This window comes from Ammodytes marinus (genome assembly GCF_949987685.1).
Source record: "Ammodytes marinus genome assembly, chromosome: 13".
Classification (NCBI taxonomy): domain Eukaryota; kingdom Metazoa; phylum Chordata; class Actinopteri; order Uranoscopiformes; family Ammodytidae; genus Ammodytes; species Ammodytes marinus.
The window spans coordinates 29,218,761-29,240,925 of record NC_137217.1 but is presented as its reverse complement, the minus strand read 5'-3'; the positions used below and the strand labels follow the sequence as shown (position 1 = coordinate 29,240,925).

Sequence of the window (22,165 nt, the reverse complement as noted above, 5' to 3'; positions counted from 1 at the left end):
ACATCTTGGAATAAAAATGTTAAAAGCAAATGATTCTCAACATCATCTCGACAATAGACCTTTCCTAAGTTGTAATAGTTTCTCAGTTTATTCAATTAGTTTTTTCTTGCGAGTCCGTGACTCAAGCAGTGAATGTGGCTCAAGGCTTCACCCAAACAAGGCTTATGCTATTTGCCTGCAGTCAAGCCCTTGAGCCTCGCTTATTGTTGAGCTAAATGCATGGCTGTCTTTCTGACACTTGAGCTAAGAGTGATGGCTCAGACAACTGTGTAGGTACCATGGACCTAAACATGCTATATACTGTATGTAGTCTAGGAACTGAAGAAAGAGAGCGCATACTGACTTTGGTTTGGGAGGTTTATAAGACAAGACCTATGGGGAGATACTGTAGGTTAATAGGGTAACATTTCAAACGTATAGAAAATCATTAATAAACTTTGATCACTTACATTAAAACAATATTTTTTTTGAAAAAAAATTTTTTATATATATAAATGTGCAAATTTGGCAATATCTAACTAATTATAAAAAATAAATAAAAATTCAAAATTGACCAGTGCTTGAATACAATATGTTTTTGCCTATCAAAACTCACTTTAAAGCCTTTAGTTGTTCTTCTAGTTTTGTCAGAGAACAACAAATCCAGATTAGAAATAGATTCATGGTGGAAATATGTGTTGTAGCCTAAGAAGTAAAATATACAGTTAAAGAAACAAAATGCTAATTCTCTAACCGACAATCAGCCATTGTGTTTTCATTTGTTTTGACATTCAAATCGTCACGTTCCAAATGCCAGGAAGCCTTTGGATGTGACTGGAAACAGAGCGGGCGCTGGCTGGTGGTGAATGTGCATCTGTCAGGACCAATCCCAGTAGAGTTCCTTTATGGACCAACTCAGACTGGGAGTGACTGTCACCTGCTCCTGCCAGCTGGCTACTGACGGGTATTTTTCTAGTTTGAACATCCAGAACATCTCAAGCACCTGCAGATGCTGTCTTAACCAGAGTCGTAAAGTGGGTGGAGCCAAGGTTATCAATGCATGACCACATTTGATTTTTATTTATTTTTTACCTTTATTTAACCAGGTTAGGTCCCATTGAGATTGAAATTCTTACTTTTTCATCTACTATATACAGCTCTTGAACAAATTAAGAGACCACTCCAAATGTTCAGTGTCTCTTGTTTTACTATTTATAGGCATATGTTTGAGTAGAATGAACATTTTGGTTTTATAATATAAACTGCTGACGACATTTCTACCAAATTCCAATACATTTTTTGTCATTATGAGCAATTAATAAGATATGTAGAGTTAAGTAATTTTTTTCCGGAGCTGTATTATCTTTACATGTTCAAATCCCCATCTTAAAGTGTGCTTGGTCTGACTTTTACCTCCTATGTGTCTAAATGGCGTCAACAACAGAAATAAGCTTGTGGAGTTCTGACCTGGAACAATCTCACATACGTATGAATTCAAACGCGCACACACTCCTCCTAACAAGTCACAACAGAATTTGTCGTCAGTACCACAACAGACTGTAAATCAGCCTAGCAATATCCTGAGATGAAAGTTCATAATTACGTCTATCTAGGACAGATAGGTACAGTCAGCTTCACTTCAGTTCATTTGGCCAAAACCCATGGTGCACTATTACAGGTGTTTATATTTAATATTAACTAGAGATTCTTCCCTGAAATCTGCTGTTGCCTGGAAGCCTTATAATTGGGCTGCGTCCAAAATCGCTCCATCTTTACTATGTATACGTTATTCTAAGTGTAAAATTATGTTTTTACAATTTTACAATTAAACAGTATTAAGCCAAGCACATGCAATGGACAGACACACGAAAAACTAAATAACAAAAAACTAAAACAAGGAGACAATAAATGATAACACACTGCCAGCACACACTCAATACAAAGAAAGTAACTTTACATATTATGCACATGTCAATTCACTTGTAACGCTGCCATAGAATGTCCACTCATAAAAAGAGGGTCCGAAATAAAGTCCAAGAGGCCAGAGCCAAACAGGATCAAGGCTGGTTCGCTTCTAGTTAGGATAGCAACGTCCCAGGGTGTGAATACAAACAACAGGTGCATTTCCGGGTAGACACCCACTAAATATCAATACCTGCAAAGCTGTTAAGTTTGTCCATTCTGTGCTACTGTAGAAACATGGCGGTGCAACATGGCGGTGCAACGTGGCGGCACGACCAGCTCCTATGTAGATTCAAACAGCTCTTAGTAGTGAATGAATTGGGACACAGCCCTTGCCATTAATTTTGACATTGGTGTCCCGATGTGATAATTAAAGGTACAGTACCATTGCTAATTTTGTTTATACAACAGAAGGTGACGAACAAAGTGAGAAATATAACTCCAACGTCTGAACACACTGCCTCACTATTGGCTGACTGAGCTCTGCCGCCCATTCAGTCATACTTGAACAAAGGTGAACCCTGAGCTGCCAGCTACAAGGGATCACAACAAAACACATGTTTGAAATCGCCCCGTCACAAAGGCATAGGGTGTATTAGTAAAACGAGATTGACGGCACTTCAACTGTGGGATTTAATTGGTCTCATTCATCAACAACTAATCACTGTGACTCCTTTTGTCCACTCATCTCCAGCCTTCTCTTAATAAAACAATACACTGCAGGTGAACAGAGGAACATACTAACTTATCCTGTAGATAGATATCATCATGAATGTTCTCCAGTTGATTTCTCATGTTAAAAACAAATAAGACATTTTTTAAAACATAGATATTAAATAAATCCAGAGTAAGAAAAAAAAAATATGTATAAGTGTCTAAAGTGTTGTGCTTACATACTTTTTTTAAATCAATAAATGTTTACCTTTTATTTAGACTAGTATGAATGAAGACATGAAGATGAAGATATGGAAGTAAAATAGTCATACATCTCAAAATAGACAGATATCCGAATACTACTCAAAAACTAAGTTTTGAGTAGTATTCGGATATCTGATCCAACTCAAAAATGCTTGTAAAGTCGAAAAGAACATTGACAGTAGCTTCTTGAATTTACAGAAGAGACAAGTTGACGTTTAATTCAAAATAAACAAATTAAAACCATGATCTATTGCTTGTCAGTGTAGAAAGTTTCTTATTGTCCTTTGTCCATTAAGGAGCTCTCAGTAACTCTATATCAGAGGTACTGCTTTAAAACAAGTATATGAGGAGTTACTGTGTGTATTATAAATCAAAGACCATGACAAGGGTTTAGATTTCAAAGTGGCAAAGGTTATACACTCATAAATGCCCCAAAATGATTCACTCTGCACCTCTGTGCCAGGGCGTCTGTTCTCTATTGGCGCAGAAAATAAACTTTTATGTAATTTAATTTTTTTAAGCCCCTGTAAACCCAAATTAGTTAGTTGCGTGATAGTACAGCATCTGAAAACATTTAGGCATATGTATCCATCCAAACTGAAGTTGTCATTTATCTTTGATCAACTTTACAGAAATTTGGTTTAGATGAGGCTGTGCTATGCTCTGGTTTTAATGACACAATAAGTATTTTGAACCAATCACGGCAGTTCTCTGTGCAAACATTCTATACAAGCAATGACTGTTGCCCTGGAGACTATTTGATACGGCCAAGCCCACACCATCCTGTCAAACGGTCCAAAGTAAAAAATTTAATAAAAAATAATAGTTTATTTAAGTAACTAAGTTTTATAATCTGAATTTAGTAAAAGCTTACCGACACACTCAACCTTTATGTCATATAATGATTTTTACTATTTTAAACCAGGTTTTTCCAGAGGCTTTAAATGACCAGGTTGCAAGTTGCTACCGACAGCTCAGAAGATTTGTCACCATGCGCGGGTCGACTTCCCCACGTCTTACCGCCCGAGTGTAACATTCCAAATCTGCCCCTCAGCTTAATTTTAGCTTCACAAGTCGGATACTTTGGGCAGCGCCAATCCACCCCGGCTTGGGTTGCTGCTCCTTGAGACTGTAGCGGGGCAGGGCGACATTTTGGGGCCCAAGAAAGTAACTGGGCTGCATTGGGTTTTCCTCCAAAAGTCAAGTTTAAAAGTTTAGTTTAAGTTAGGGTTTGGCAATTTGGAAAGGCTACAGAACACTGATGTAGATATCTATCAAGAAGCAACAGGTATAACTTACTTTTTAAAGATACAGTGCGTGACTTTTTCATATAAATGGATGTCGGTTACATTCAAGCCATCGCCAAATGAGTTGAGACAAAGTTGATTAAGCCTATCAGCTCCACAAAAAACTCTCCCTGTATTTCTCAGTATGGCAGCGTTTACAATATGGTGTCCCCCCACGACACTGGCCGAGAGCTCAAGAAAAATCCCAAGAAGCGCCCAAGAAATGTTTCAGTTGTTGATCTCCACTGCTAAGAAAAAAACCTTGACCTACAGCAGAAGGTATAAAATCCATGCACCATAGATATAGATGCACCGACAGTGTTGCTGTAATTACTCAGAATTCCTCATGGGGGGGAGGGGGGGGTGACAGAAGTTACGCACTTTAGCTTTAAGACACACATATTCTTTGCAGGTGGTTGTAAGTCAATATAAAACACAGAATTGTACACTGTAGCTAAGCTGAAACTGCAGAAAGGTCGTATAATTTTACCAACAATTAACGCACCAGTTCGAAAAAGAGAATTTAATCCGGTGACAGTTACACCGATGTCCCACTAATAGATCCTAACTGGCAGAGGGGGGGGGGGGGTATTCAGGCCACGGGCAAAGTGAACCCACAGCTCCCCTGGTTCCTAAACTCCACACACAGACCCCTGAGACAACATCTCCAAATCCCCTTTGACGAATTAACTTGCACAGCGGTGGACAGCTATCGGACGGCTTAACCCCTGCACATACCAAACTCCAATAGCTTCATTTGAGAGAGACAGTGTTTCAGTTGTTTGTGACTAACGCTTGAGTCCCATACAAAGTGAAAGTGCCAACCGGAAAGCAATCAAATAAAAAAATAGATAAATAAAAAAATTCTAAAAATATCAGTTTTTTTAACTGACCCTCTAGCCTTCTGAAAAGTGAACGTTTTAGACGCAAAACTCATTTCAGCTTCAAAATTTAAAAACAATTAAACAAACAATCCAATTCAACATTGAGTCACCAAACTTCTACACAGAAACATATGACTTTTGGTCAGCTATGTCCCCCATATATCTTGCAAATGTTCCCCCCATTTCAGACACAAATCCACAATCCAAACAGGCGACCCACAGAGAGAGAGAGATTGAAAGAGTCCTCACACCTACCTTCACTGTAGTGCAGTGCTGAAGCCCCTCGGCAAGGCTGAGCCTGCAGTTACAAAAGTTGTCACTCTTTTTTCTTCTCCCCCTCCCCTCTCTCCCTCTCTCTCTCCCTCTCTCTCTGTTTCTCTCCCTCCCTCCTTCTCTCTCTCTCTCTCTCTCTCTCTCTCTCTCTCTCTCTCTCTCTCTCTCTCTCTCTCTCTCACTGTATCTCTGTCAGGCAATGCTGAGACTGCACAGCAATTTGAGAAGTCAGCATTTTATTATTTTGCAGTGCGCGAGAGAGGAGGGATGTGTGTGTGTGTGTGTGTGTGTGTGTGTGTGTGTGTGTGTGTGTGTGTGTGTGTGTGTGTGTGTGTGTGTGTGTGTGTGTGTGTGTGTGTGTGTGTGTGTGTGTGTGTGTGTTTGTGTGTGTGTGTGTGTGTGTGTGTGTGTGTTGGGGGGTCCTATAGAGAGAGAGTGAGAAGTGGGGCATGACCTCATGTGCTCATCAGTCATTCAATTAAAAGTCAGTGAAGTCAGAGAGAAAGAGAACTGATGACATCTAGTGGTGTGAACTGAGAGGTGCACCAGAAATGACACGTTTCGAACTCTCTGCACCTCTATCGCTTTCTCTTAAAGCTGGGGTGGAGGATTTGGGGAGAAAATAGCAGTTGGGATAGAGATTCGAATTCAAATACCTCAACCGCTCCACTTGTTCTCTTTGGCCAGTCCCCTATGGTCTCTCCCTGACACGCTCTAGTCTACACCAACAAAGTTGTGCCAAAGTGAATGGACAGTCCCAACAGCCAATAAGAACGGAGAATCGGAGCCTCGCTCTGATTGGTGAAAGTGTACAGGTCATGTTAACTTTGACCAATCAGAAATCATATACCCCAGCTTTAAAGGTGCAGTGTGTAATATGACATCATCAAGAAAGTTCTAGAAAATTCTAGAAAGTTCTAGAATGCAACGCTTCCTGGGTAACCCCACCCCTTTTGATTAATAACAGAAGCTACAGTGGCCTTCAAGGACAAGAATGATTCTAAATTATAAACAATGCACCTGATGACATTCCAACTATGACGCTTCCAACATGTCGGCGCCAAGGCCTTGGTCCAAGGTATGGAGAAATATGGACATATATGAGACCCTTTATAAGGGAAAAAAAATGTATGTGAAAATTTTTTGCAGCTATTATGCACTACATTAAACTTACTTGTGGATATTATAATTATTTTCTACAAAGTCTGCTAGGAAATAAAAGCCCAAATTCTACTCACTGCAGGTTGAAATGTATTACAATTTATTTTTTAATAAACTTATTTGCTTGTAAAGCACCTATTGATACATTTGATGCGTGGATTAGGCCATGGAAACCAACTTTAATATGGTTATTATTGTTGCATTATTAAAAGTTTCAGCTTCTTGAAACAATTACATATTGTGTAAGTATCCAGGAAATGTACAGATTGTTACTACACACATGGGAGTTCCTTTTAGTATACATCTCCACAGGAGAGGACGATCAACAACCTTTTGTTTCTGCTCAAAGTTCACAGTTGTGCCTTTCTGTTTCTATTTTCATCTCCTTTCTAGTCTGTATAGGGGGTTTTACATCCACCCTTGAGCTTGTGCCTCTTTTTGGAGTCTATGGCAAAAAAAATCGACTCTTAGATCTAATATTTTGTCCTAAAATCATGCTTCTTTGCAACTGTGTGGTTCTTCTAGTCTACTTCCTGTTTACGCAAGGTGCATTGGATTGTCAGCCAATCAGAAAAGTACTTCCTAGGTCTTCTTGACCAATCAGAGTGTGTTTAGCTGTCTTTCTTATCAACAGATATCTGTCAAATTACATTTTTGCTTTAGTTTTTTTTTTGTTCTTCATGGTCCCATAACAATTTTCTTCATTTAACTGACATCACTGCCGCATGTATATTCTTCTAGCTCAGGTTGTCATGAAGAAAAATATGTTCATAGCTTGATTATGCATCACAGGGCACATGTTCTACAAGGTTTATTAGATATATCCAGACCGACCAGACAGGGCCCAAAGACAGTTCTCGTTAGATTTCTCGTCGAGACTGAAATGAAAATATCCCCCTTATATTATAACTGTCCCTGCGTTCCAAATCACATACTTTTTCTTTTTACTACACTACATACTAAAGTACAGAAGAGTTTAAGGGCCACAGGAGAGAGAAAAAAAAATCAGATAAGGAAGATTTTTTTTTCAATATGTAGAGATAAGGCAAGAATAATGACGAATACTCCAAAATGCTATTGGAGTCAGTGGTGCATTTATCTATTTTCAGCATACTACAATTGACGTGCATGTATTGGGACATCCCAAATCTTTTTTCTGGCATACTAAATAGTAGGGAAGTATGGGGATCGGAACGCATGGCGTGTTTGCTTTTAACACTTCCTCTTCTCCTAGAATAACTAACAGCACATGAGCCTGTTCTACCAGCTCCAGCCTCGGCTATATACTCACAATGTGTTGATTCACACACGTCACCTAATGAAAACAGGACCGTGAGAACTAGATGTTGAGATCAGAGATTAGCCATTAAATATTTACACACTAACTGTCTGCCAGGTGCATAAACACAACACTCATAAATGTCCCAATCATATTATAATAACACCTTCACTTACAGTAAATCCTAGATGTGTCATGTAATAATTAACGCACAATAATATAATAAATTCCCCACTGAAGGGAAAATGGCGGACTACGTCACTTCAGAAAAACCACCACTGGAATTCCCTGGTTTTACCGAATGTGTCTTCAGTAAATAAATAAAGAGAAAGTTTATATTACCGTAACTTAAAGGAATACTTCACCCATACGGAACCGGTGTTCTATCATTATAAAATCTCTATTATAATATAATGAATGAGGTTTTTCTTTCCTCAGTCTTCCCTTGGCCCAGCTGTCCTGTTTATCCTAACCTTACATTTTCCCATGTGTGATGTCACGCATGGGAAAATGTAGGGTGAGACAGTGAGACCATAAAACACTCTTTCTGCCTTTTCTCAGGCTAGAATGAACCAATTTCTAAAATGTTTGCACATTTATACTACATAGGATTTCAGCGTTCAATACACATTCATATTCCCACCGATGAAGTAGGTCTTTAAGCCAGATTTATGAGAAATGTTCCATTTATTATGACACTGGTGATGCTTTATAGGAGAAAGTATCAGAAGGTGAATCCACTGGCTGATTGTGAACATTGTACGATTTGTGTTTGAATATGTTGTTCCTACTGTTCTTTAAAGGTGCACTACGTAGCTGTTGGTGTGTCAGAGGAGTGAATATTTTGTAAGTTATATTCTCATAACTGAATGAACAAACTTTACTCACAGGAAAATGTGATCCCAGGAACACTGTTTTGAAGTTTGAAAGCTTACGGAAAAGTTGCTGTTTCACTGTTGTTGTTTACAGCAGCAGGGCCCACAGTTTGGTTTACAAACACATTCTAGTCTCACGTTTGGTTCCAGGTTCCTCAAAATAATTTTGTTTTGATTTATGATGATAGAATCATTCAATACTATGATTAAAATGAGGTAATACGAGAGTAAATGTGTTTTGTGAACTAACTGTAAAGCACTTTGAATGGCCTTGTATCTGAATTGTTCTATATAAATGAACGTATCTAAAATCACAGGTGTTGGAATCATGTTGTCCACTTTATAGATGCATTTTAACCAAGCACATCTACATCTACACAAACCACTCCCCCTGTAGCAACACTAGATGGCAGCAGAGAGACACAGACAAATCCACACACACAGCAGCTTCTCAACGTTCTTACGAAATCATTGCTTTGAAACAGGCAACCCTGTGTGTGTTGTGACTGTACAATGCCCTGCAGTGTTTGGCACTCGGGCTATAACGAAGCCACCGGGTTAAAATGGGTGAAAACAAGACATGCAATGAGCAAAAGTGAGCTCATTATGGGGGGAATAAATACATCATATTGTGTGGTAGATTTCCACAGTGTAAAAATCTGATTATTTTCAATGAAATCATTTCAAGTTGTCATTGGTATAATAGTGGCAGATGTCTGTAATAAAATGATTAGACAAAGAGCAAGGCAAGTTTATTTATATATAGCACAATACAGACTCAATGCAATTTAAAGTGCTTTGCAGGGGCAAAAAATACATTAAAAAACACGAGATATGAAGATATTGAAGTTGCATTTTGGAGATGATTAACCAAAAAGCCAAAACAGGCTGATAAATTGTTTTTAAAAAGGCAGACCTGCAAAACATTGTTATATTATAGTCAATTAAAGATAAATGCAAAGACAGGTTTTTTCGCAAATCCTGCTTTTAGGATATTATTGAGGTGATTTTAGGCTGTTAGAAAATGTACTTAATGTGTTTTTTAAATTCCAGGTCAAGTTAAAATAGTGTGCAAAAATGTGCAAAAGCATGTTCTGAGACAGTGTCCTTGGTTACCCTACAGTCTATAGTTTGTTTACACCATGGCCGTATCCTAACAAAAAATGCCATTTATCACTTTACTGTGTGACAGGAGTTTTACGAACTACTCATCTAGGTCATCACATCAATGCTACTAGACTACATTCTGTTCTTTGTGTGTGTGTGTGTGTGTGTGTGTGTGTGTGTGTGTGTGTCTACCTCTTCGCTACACAACGCAACAGACAATGCACTGATAAGAACAAAGAAAGGTGTGCTCGACATTCATTGGTTTAGCAATGGGCACGTAATCCACATAATACGATACGAGTGTGAACAGAAAAACACCAGCGTTCACACACTTGTTTTGTCACATCAGCAATAACTTACTTTATGTATTTGGTTTCCCACGATTTTGTCTTGCCAGTCTGCACATTTTTCTTCCCTGAGATCCTGATGCTATCTATTACACCTGCAGCCAAACAGCTTGTTAAATGACAGGTACTTTCTTAAAGGGATAGCGTCCAAAATATTTCTGAAAATAGAAAATAAGTTGCTCCCATATATTACAGTTTCAGATTTCAGATTTATCTATTTAAAACCTGGACATTGCATATTGTTGGAAAAGTGCATGGAAATATACAAAATTGTAGCCAGTAGATAATTTCCAACTCTTGTCCCGACCATACGTTGAGGAAATAAAGTATGAGAAGATGTTGACTAAACATCATTGCAAATGAGGGTCACCCCTTAATTGATCTCTCGAGTATACATTAAATGGACTTGACTTATATAGCACCTTCTAGCCGATTTTCTCAGCCCCAAAGCGCTTTACATATCTTACCACATTCACCCATTCATACACCGATGGCAGTAGCTGCCATGCAAGGCGCTCTCTGAACCATCGGGAGCAATTTGGGGTTCAGTGTCTTGCTCAGGGACACTTCGACATGTGGCGGGTAGGCAGGGGATCGAACCTCCGACCCTGCACTCCAGAGGCGATCTCCCTACCCACTTCGCCGCTGCCGCCCAGGTTGAGGTTACAGTAAATGAAATTAAAATGAAGTAATCAACTGGCAAAAGTTTCTTGATGAAATCTATGAGTTGAAAATGTTGCCTTGGGATTCTTGAAACTGTGACATCATTTCCATCTGTATATCGCCTTGACGACCACACCTCGCTGGCCAGACATTCTAACGTGTTCATCAAATGACACAGCTAGTGAATGTATCATGACGTTTCACAAGAACGCAAGGACACAAGTACAGAAAAGAACTGAAACGAATTGAGAAACGGCTTTAGTAGTGTACTGATTTGTAACCTTGACTACAATTTAAAACAAAGTTGTTTAGATTTGAACCGCACAAGGAATGAATCAACTAGTTAAGGTACAGTATCTAAGTTCAGTGATCTACAATAACACGTTTTGTACTTTATGATCAATAAAATCTCTATTGTTTTATAGCGGCCATGTTATCAAAAAGATAGAGTGTGTGTGTGTGTGTGTGTGTGTGTGTGTGTGTGTGTGTGTGTGTGTGTGTGTGTGTGTGTGTGTGTGTGTGTGTGTGTGTGTGTGTGTGTGTGTGTGTGTGTGTGTGTGTGTGTGTGTGACTGGATATGTTGTTCCCCCTCCTCAAGGTCAGCTTCCTCTTACTATCATTTTCAGTCTGACTGAAAGTAAAAAAAAATAAAAAATACTGAATTTAAATTTAAATGTTTAAAGTTTGTCCAAAATCACTTCACCAGAACTGGAACATTTCCGGAAGTCGCAGACCATGGGAATTTAGCAACAGCACAGATGATAGAGATTGTGGTGTGTGTGTGTGTGTGTGTGTGTGTGTGTGTGTGTGTGTGTGTGTGTGTGTGTGTGTGTGTGTGTGTGTGTGTGTGTGTGTGTGTGTGTGTGTGTGTGTGTGTGTGTGTGTGTGGTGTCTCTATGTGTGTCTGTCTCTTTCCATGTTTGTGTGTGTCTGTGTGTGTGCGCGCTATGAGTAGGTGTTTCCAGGCAATGATGTTTCATCACATGGGGGTGGAGGGGGTTTGTGCCAAAACTCATCGATCTGATACAGAGAAATGTGGTCAGATCGAGAGCGGCTGAGATTGAGGGGGAGATCGGAACGGAACATGTGAAAGTATGTGGGACAGTCCTCTAAGCTATGGTGTCAAGGAAAATAAAAAAATAAACATTGGACAGCTGTTCCAAAAGTTAAAACTAAACATTGAGGCTGTTTAGAACTGCAGGGAGACAAGACTCTTCATACACTTTTGTTATTCCTTTTTTGATAACAAATATTTTTGTCTACATATTCAAATCATAATCACAGATCACAGAAAGTGTAAACATAAAAGAAATTGCAAGCAGCAATTCATACACTTTAATTGATGACACATCAGTCTAGTCACTGTGGTTGACACACTGATTTGGAAAGCAAGACAAATCTGGACCAGTGTCAGTTTTACTGATGTACAGTCACTTCCTATTTCATCGCAGCTCATTCAAAAACATCAACTAAGTTTTTTTTTTCAAAATAAAACTCAAATACCAAGAGTTTAAGACAATAAAACCAAACTAATTTTAATATTTAATAATGTGTCAGAAAAGTCATATTTTCCATCATAACAAACAGATAATAGCTAAAATAGGACACAATAAATAAGTATGCATTAGAAGTGCATTATTATCCATGTGTAAAAAATAGTTTAACTACACCGTAAACCTCTTAGAATCAGAATTAGAATCAGAATAAGCCAGCACAACATTCACTAAAAATATATATATATTTTAAATACTGTTTAAGTAGACAGTACGGTAAGAGATTTAAGATGTAATATAAATATAAAATATACTGCAAGGCAGATTGAAATTTGAAAAATATACATGACCATTACAAGCTAAATAGGAAATTTTGTGCTTGGATTTTTTAGTCAGGGCCAATAAAGCAAATTTAACATTGAGTGAGTGGGGGTTCTCCCAGTTGCTATAGAAGTCTTCGGTGCTCTCCCATCATTTTCAACTAGAAATTTGAGTCGAGATAAAACCAACTTGGACTTTTATGTCTCTATTCTCGTTTAAATTATGTCAATTGTCCACATTGCTGTTCGTTCCTCGCCCCCCTGCCGTCGTTTCAACCCCCCCACACACGCACGCTGACACACACACACACACACCAGACACACACACACACACACACACACACACACACACACACACACACACACACACACACACACACACGCAGCATCAGTCATTGCTTCCTCCCCGTGCACCCTCAGACTAGAAACCAGAAGTCAAACCGAGACGTACCTGCTTCCTCATTTACAGAAAAGGGGAAATACATGCATGGAATTCCTGTCAAAGTCTCATTATTATTATTTATTTTATTTTCCACCACTAGAGGTCGCTGTAGTAGACGTTTCCTAACAGACAAAAGGCCTTTGTCTGTTGAAGAAAGAATGTGGCTCATTGTCCTGCCTCTCCTTTGAGCGTGTGTGTGTGTGTGTGTGTGTGTGTGTGTGTGTGTCTGTGTGTGTGTGTGTGATAGACGTAATAACAACAGGAGTACATTAGTCCTGTGTTGACAGCAAACACAAGCCCTGTCCATCGCTGACTTCATCCACACACACACACACACACACACACACACACACACACACACACACACACACACACACACACGATGAGATGTGATGTTCCCAGTGGAGAGATAGCACAAAACACTGAGTGGATATCAAACAAAACCACATGAGAGACATTCCACTGCGTCATCAGACCGAACCAAGACTGATTCCAACCTCAAAGCTGGTCCAAACCTGTCTCCCAGAGCTGTGTGTGTGTGTGTGTGTGTGTGTGTGTGTGTGTGTGTGTGTGTGTGTGTGTGTGTGTGTGTGTGTGTGTGTGTGTGTGTGTGTGTGTGTGTGTGTGTGTGTGTGTGTGTGTGTGCCCGGGGCTAGGTGTCGGCCCTTCGCTCATGTCTGCCAGTGCTTGCAAAACATAAAGTTATACTGTACTGTTTGTAGGTGCAGAAAAATGTGAGCGTCAAACTATTTTCTTCCATTTTGGTGATATTTTAAACACCAATTCAGGCCTTTCTGCAATCATTCATGGTGGATATATCTTAATTAAATGTTATACAAGTTTTGACCCCCTGAATTGTTTTTTTTTGCACATTTTGAGGAGGGGGTTGTCGTTCATATTTTTTGATTTTTTGAAATTAACCTCCTGTTAATATTGATGGGGACATATCCCCTGGATCCACCCTTAAATCAAGGCCTATGTACTGTCCATTCACGCTGCATCACCTAGCTGCACAGTCATTTGCGTGCGGAAGTGCTCTGCTTACTCACCCATAGTTAATCATAAGTACAAATGTGAAGATTTTGAATACTGTAAGATTAGCTAGTGCAGAGAGGAGTGTTGCTGGGTGTGTCATTGACGCTAAAGGTTAAACTTAACAATGCTGATGATAAGATATGACTAGGTGAGGCTGCACAACACAAACTTAAAGGTCAATGTTTTAAGTATAGGACAGTTTAAGTGGCTTTTAAGGTTAGACACAAGTGCGTGTTTTAGTTTTGCAGTTTTGAAATATTGGTCTTTTATGCATAAACCTGTTATGCTATATATTGTTTTATGTTATCAGAGCTTCAAGCTATTTGCAATCTGAACACACACATGGAGAAGTGTCACTCAGCCTTGTAGTGCGTGTCACGGTAGCAGCTATAGCTATTAAACATACATATAGCAGCAAATAAATAAGATGTATACCTCAGGGTTTGTGATATTCAATTTGGTTTATTTGTCTTTTGCACAACAATAACAGCAGCAGTTGCAAGGAAATTGTTTTGGTTCAAAAAGTATTAAAAAAAATGTAACTATTCATGCAGATTTAAGTAAAAGTACCAATACCATTACGTTAAAGTAATTCATTAACATTGAAGGTTAGGTGGCGCTCCAGTGGCGTAGTGGATAGAGCGCGTACCAAATTGGCTCCGGCCTTCGTTGCAGTGGTCGCGGGTTCAAATCCAACACGTGGACCTTTACTGCAGGTCATCCCCCCCCTCTCTCTCGCTCTCTCTCTCTGTCTCCCCATTTCAACTCTGTACTGTCTAATAAAGCTTGAAAATGGCAAAAAATTATCTTTAAAAAAAAGTAAAGTGAAGGTTCTGCAAACTAAGTATTTTTAGCAATAACATCTTAATTACTAATCTTAGATGCAGGTACTCCTGCAGGATTGCACATTTAGAAGGTCATGAAATACGTTTTTTTATTACACTACACATAATATAACTGATAACAACAGCTTACACAAACCGGAACTTCTATATATGTCCACACGGAACTATGAGGAAAAACTCCCTATGACTGGAATATGCTGATATGGACAAGACACTTATCTCTTATACTTTTAGAATCTGCTTTATGGTGACATGATCATGCTGTCATTTCGGTTATGTTCCAGGACCATGTAGATACATTTTATAGGCAATGAATTTTAGGCAATGAATTTATCACTGTATGTTTCTTATATTTGATGTGTAATGGCAGCTGTTTTAAATGTGTATCAATTGTATATTATCCCTTAAGTCACGTCTCTTTTGGTAATCCTAAAATATATGTATGGAACGATATGAACTAGAAATACATAAGTTAAGATAAAACAATAATATTTCTTGTTATACTTTTGAGTGATTAGATGCATCATTGTGTTATAAACTGGCCATATATGAGATCTTAACCTGCAAATTTACTACTAACCATAGTGATAATTGCAATAAAAATTGTTTAAAAAAACAGTTGAAGTATAAGTAGCATAGAAATAATCAAGTAAAGAGCAAGCATTTTTAAGCACAGTACATTAGTGAATGGTCCTAGTTCCTTGAAACACTTCCTGAAGACTAGAGTATGAATAGAACAGCATTTTTGTCTTGTCATTGACACAAACTGGTTTAGGATTTACACCCTTTTTCATTATCACTCCCAGTGTCCTAAGACTAGACTGTGTATGAAGGTGGTGAGGTGTGTGTGTGTGTGTGTGTGTGTGTGTGTGTGTGTGTGTGTGTGTGTGTGTGTGTGTGTGTGTGTGTGTGTGTGTGTGTGTGTGTGTGTGTGTGAGGTGGTAAGGTGTGTACTGTGTGTGTCCCAACCTGTGATCAAATGAAACAGCTGTGGTGAGGTGTGTCTGTCTCGTCCAATAGTATCAGCTGATGTAACCGGAACGTTTTTTTATCACCCTTTCATGACACATTTTCTGAAAAAACTAGTGTACGAGTGATGCTAAATCTCTCAAATCCAAGTGTATAACAACACTGCAAAGTTATTCTTCAAATCGCACTGTACACTTAGACTTTTTTGAGATATATTTTGAGATACAACTTATGTTGTTAAGGAACACATAAATGCTGGTGTTCCTTTTGTTAACATTTTAAGACATTTTATGTATCGTAAATGATTTATGGCTTTACTAAGATTTGAAAAGTTACCCTGTTAAGTAACTTAACGTTCCTTTACCTGGCTTTGGAAGGTTTTTAATCCTTATTCCCTTGAAAAGAGGGTAGGGCATTTTGGTTAACAAGTGATTACTGTAAGTCTTTAAGGGATCAAGGTTTTTTCATATAATGTTTAACTTGTCTACTATCTTTTAAGACCTTTTATTGCTTGACTCAATGAAAATTAAAAGGGACACTCCCACTAAAAAAATATATATTAAAAGTGGCTGCAGTATCCGACCCGTGGACCTTTACTGCATGTCACCTCCCCCTCCCCTCCCCATCCCCTCTCTGTCTCCCCATTTCAACTCTGTTTCTCTCCATACTATCAAATAAAGCTTGAAAATACCAAAAAAGAGGCTGTCTTCAATTTGTAATCATGACTTTCCAATTGTGACTTTGCAAAAAACCTGAATCTAAATCTGAAACAAAATTAGCTGGATAATCAAGTCATTCCAGTTAGAGCTCCCCCTAGAGGCCTGGAGAGATTATTTTCTGTGGACCAGTCTGTATATGAAGGTCGTAAGGCGTGGAGGAAAATGTGTCCCGACCTGTGATCACATCAAACAGCTGTTGTGAGTTGTATCAGTCCCTCTTGACCAATAGCTATCAGATGACGTAATCAGCATGATCTTTATCACACTGTTGATGACTTATTAACAAAATAAAATGCAGTACACGTGTTACTAAGTCTCTAAACTCTCCTGAAAGGTGTATAACAACACTCCCAAAGTTATTCTTTAAAGTGGCTAATAATTTACCTGGCTTTGGCCTTTTACTCCATTTTCCTTAAAATGAGGGTAGTGTGCTTTTTTTTAACAAGTTATTGAACAAATGATTTAGTCTTAGTTTTACCCTTATCTAACACTGTTGTCCTTTCTCCTGATAGATCTGCCTCTGCATGTTAATGACACGCTTTTGGTTTGACGTTATGCAGAGCAGTGATACTTGTTGTTGCCTATTTTTTCTTATTATTAATCAGTTGTATTGATCGTTTTTAAACTCCCATCCTTCCTTCTGTCCACCTCAGGTCAATCGTTATTCCCTGATCCATATTGAGATGTAACAGTGGCCAGGCAACAAGGGCAAACACACCACAACAGCCTAAAAGTGTTTCTATTAGGAGAAGCGTGTGTGTGTGTGTGAGAGTGTGTGTGTGTGTGTGTGTGTGTGTGTGTGTGTGTGTGTGTGTGTGTGTGTGTGTGTGTGTGTGTGATGGGGGATAACAAGTTAAACACATCATGGGAACTATCTAGATAAGGATTGCTAATGTAGTCTTTTTGTATGGTCAATTGAAAACAATGTCTGTTACCCCGAACGCGCGCGCGCACACACACACACACACACACACACACACACACACACACATCTTCCAGACATTTGGTGATGGGAAAATAATTACTCAAGCATCTGAAAACACCCTAGTAACCCCCTCGGTGTGGGTGTGGGGCTTGAAACGTAACCATGATCAGTATCATGCTAATACAGTCAGCTGGAGGAGACAGTCAGCTGTAGGATATCTGAGACATGTCGAGGCAAAGAATGTGTGTCTGTGTCAGCCTCACCTTTACCTGTGTTTAGCTGCATTGCTCAGGACTGTGTCATGTGTGAAGGGTTGATGTGGTTAATGCTGTAACCATGGTTAAAACACATAACAAGGGACAGAGTTGGTTTTGTGAGTGAATTTCGGTGTTGAAACGAGTAAATGCATTGTCTTTAAGAAGTGTTAACTTTTATTCCATGTGCCATTCAAACATTGAACACATGTCTATCTATCTATCTATCTATCTATCTATCTATCTATCTATCTATCTATCTATCTATCTATCTATCTATCTATCTATCTATCTATCATCACAATATTAAAGTCACATTGTGTAATATTGGAGTATTTTGGCATCATCTAGTGGTGTTCTAGATGTCAACCAATCATCTCTGCCAATCCCATTCTGAAAATGTACAGAGGTAACTACTTCAATAATATTATGAATTTAAAAAATAAAGGTTATGAAACTAAATGAAACATAATATTAGAAACATATTCCAACCCCAAACTGTTGTTCTTTCTGTAATTTGATCAAATAGGAATTCCTTGGGGAGGCAGAAATCAATCATTGTAAAAAGAGACTGACTACTATCTTCATTATAATATTTATTTCCTACTTACTTGAATTGAATCCACACACTCTGTGACCAGCTGAGCTACAAAGGCCTTCAGAGCTATACACCACATGCTGCACGGACAATAACAACAACATATGCAGGTCAGATGGAAGCACCATCTGGATCATAATGTTCAGCAGAAATCTAATAACAAACTTGAGGTTCTAACATTACAACATTATTATCCTTCTCCATTATCTTGAGTATTTTGCTGCCATTATATTTTCAAATTTCGCTGTATTTTGTCTTTTTACTGAAGTGATCAAGACCCTAAAACTGATTACCATAAAGATATTTGTTGGTGACTTTCTGCTGTATGATCTTTTATCGTTTGTGATTATGAACTATAAAACCATTTGACAATAGGGACAGTTGTTTCCTGCTAACAAAAACAAAAGCATACACACAACAACTCAGACCGATTAGAAACATGTTTTGTTATGTTACAGCTTGTGCTCCATGAAAGACAGTTAAACCAAAAAATGTCTCCGCTTGTTAGGAAAAAACCTTCGGAAAACACTAAAACACACAATTTTCTGCGTGGTAGAAACAAACATAAAACACACTCAAACCACAAAATTCTCTTCTATAAAACTACTATTATATATTCTATACTATACTATAATACTAAAGTACATACTAATGTAACAGCTTGGTCTGAGTGCTTGTTTGGGGCACTTGCGCCCTGATAAAGCTGAATGGGCGAAAATGTTGAATGGAGCCAGACAGGGAGAGAGGCATCTGTGGCGTTCACTGTCACGTGGTAGATCGCATTTCCTTTGTCTCTGAACCCCACGGTCGACCCCCCCATACACACACACACACACACACACACACACACACACACACACACACACACACACACACACACACACACACACACACACACACACACACACACACACACACACACACACACACACACACACACACACACGCTGCTTTGTCTGAGCGGCGGGATCCCATTTCCCCAGTCGGCTTTGATGTCTCCTCCTCCCACGCTTCCAAGCCTCACTTCTCTACCCCCTATACCAACACACACACACACACACACACACACACATTTCTTCAGCCTTTATCCCCCTCTCACCCTCTCATCTACCCCCTATACCAACCCACTCGCCCTCCCACACTGTTCACACACACACACAGACGCACACACACACGTTTGTATGGCTATACTTGTGAGGACATCCATTGACATAATGCATTCCCTAGCCCTTTGCCCTAACCATAATCATCAAAACTAAATGTCTAACCCCAACCTTTAGACATACCCTAACATAAACCTTAATTCATACCTGAACCTTAAAACCTAGTGTTAACCCTCAAACAGCCCTTTGAAGAATTGAGGACCTATAGCCAAATGTCCTCACTTACCAAAAATGTCCTCACTCCGATGGTTAAAATGTAAAACTGGTCCTCATAAAGATGCCTTTGCAAGAACACAAACACACACACACACACACACACACACACACACACACACTTGATCTTGCCTTCTGCTCACAGGAAACCCGACACAAGGCTGCATCTGGGAGGTGAATGCATGGCCATGAGCCTGAATACCTCATCTAACGACTGCATGTGGAAAAAGTTACGAATGAATTAGACGAAAAACCCCAAACTAAAGCTTTACGTCCAAACTGAACACACATTTTTAAAGGGCAGAAAAAGTACTGAAAATACTTTACTCATGCGCAAGTACTGCAATGTATCTTTTCAACATTTTGACTTATCGAAGCATGTACAGCATTTTGGTTTGTTCTCGGTGTTCTAAGGAATGATTGACAATCTTGCATACCAAAACAAGTCCTTGACCAGTTTTTGGCAAGGCTGAACTGAAGGTCCTTCTTTCCACAGCTTGCCTTATAAGGGAAGAGAAGCAACACACACATAAATAAAGAAAGTACTTTTAGAAAACTATTTTCAAAGTAATAAAATATACTTTAATTATAGACACAAATGTCCTGCTTATAATTAGTTTCGTAGACACAACGGCTGAGCACGTGAACACTGAGAATATCTTTAAGTTTACTTTTGACCACCCACTGCTTTGCCCTTGGGATGGTAGCAATGTGTACAACTTCCTAGTCTTACTACAATAAAAAAGGTACTTGAACTAACCTTCACCCTATTTTAATGGGCTACAGGATCACCACAAAGTCTACGCTGCTATAAGTTTGAAACCAAAACTAAAACAAAGCCATCCCTCTTCCGTCCGTTGCTGGAATTTTTTTGCTGAATCAAAATATTTACATTCAGCGTGTGACCTACATTTCCATATGGCGCGTCTAAGGGCCAGATAATCCATCTTAACGATTGGTCGGGCATCTCCGTCTAATTTATGCCTCAAAACAACATGTGGTATGTAAAGCATTCCTTTGATTGCATTGTTGTGTGTGTGTGTGTGTGTGTGTGTGTGTGTGTGTGTGTGTGTGTGTGTGTGTGTGGGTGTGGGCGTGTGTGTGTGTGTGTGTGTGTGTGTGTGTGTGTGTGTGTGGGTGTGGAGTTGGAGGGGGGGTGCTTGTGCTGTCGGAGATTGCTGGGGCCCTCCACTCTTCCCTGGGTAACGCCAGCCAGACGGCCAGGGGTCAGGGTGGGCCTCTTCCCGCACACAGCGAACCTCTTTGGGCCTTTAAAGGGAGGTAGCGTCCCCTTCCTGCACTGGGGCTGATGTCAGGGCCCAGGAATGTGCAAAACAGAGCACACTGGGGGGCCTTGTTCTACCACAGTGAATGGACCTTGGGCAGGAATCCAAACCACATGCCACACACACAGAGACACGTACGCATATACGGACACACACACACACACACGCAGCCCGACACAGAGCGAGGGGGCTGGGAGGAAAGACAGAGCAGAACAGACTGTGCAAAACTCTCTGGAAACCTGGGAGTAGTTTGAAGTGATACATACAGAATGTTGACGTCTTTGTTCTTTGGTTTGAGGTGATAAAGTTCCTAAATGTGCACAAGATAAAATGTAACAACCACTCGGACAGTTCCTGCCTCTACATACTGTACGTGCTGTCTGTCTGGAAATGTGTCTGCCAAATGCTGTATGTTCTACAGTTTGTTTTTATGTATCTAAAACACTACAAATTGCCTAATTTTGGGCAATAAACCAACTTGATCGGAAAATTTGGGGTGGGTTTCAACACCCATACTCTATTTAGTACGACAGAAAAAGATTTAATACATAATACATGATGTCAAGTGCAGTATGCTGAAAAATACCTGGATTCCTCATTACATCTGATTGCAGTTTTTAATGAGGAAACCAGCTGTTTTTTTAGAGTTTCTGACCCACTATCCAGTGCACAGCGGAACTTACGTCACATCGACGGAGCCTCCGCGAGTGAAAACAACCAGGGATGCAACGGATATGTAAGCAAGAGAGTCAAGCTCAAGGTGCGATGTTATGATAAAAATAAATAAGTAAAAGTAGGTCCCAATTGTAGTATACTGCATGCTAATACTTTTCATGACCAGCTGTAGTATGTAGAATAGTAAAAAGAAAGAGTATGCGATTTGGAACGCAGGGTGAGTTCCAGAGTTCAACCACCTTTACACATGTAGGATCAGGTGCAAACAATTAAAGCAAAATTATTTTATAATGTTATAGTTCCTGTAAGTGTTGTTTCGAATTCCTAGCATGACCAACGTGTTCCCTTTGACATGTGCTCTGTCTGTGCCAACTTTCTAATAGCGTTTGAAATGTTTAATTGTTTTCACATGATCGCGTGCATCAGTGCGCCTGATGGCAGTTGGAAAGTAACAACCACCGAACATAAACATCACGTGAGAGAGGTGACGTGAA

At 39.3% G+C, this 22,165-nt stretch overlaps 1 protein-coding gene across 2 annotated transcripts in view; it reads right to left on the bottom strand.

The window, feature by feature from the left end:
• Positions 1-10,142, bottom strand: part of tmod4 (tropomodulin 4 (muscle)) — a 25,189-nt gene extending 15,047 nt beyond the window's left edge. The window contains exon 1 of one of the 2 annotated variants that reach the window (XM_080039033.1): positions 10,085-10,142. The gene's annotated coding sequence lies outside the window, so the exon portion shown is untranslated. Of the gene's footprint in view, positions 1-5,284; positions 5,311-10,084 lie in introns of those variants that run through there. The other variant, XM_080039032.1, reaches the window with a different exon arrangement.
• Positions 10,143-22,165: the final 12,023 nt, after the last annotated feature.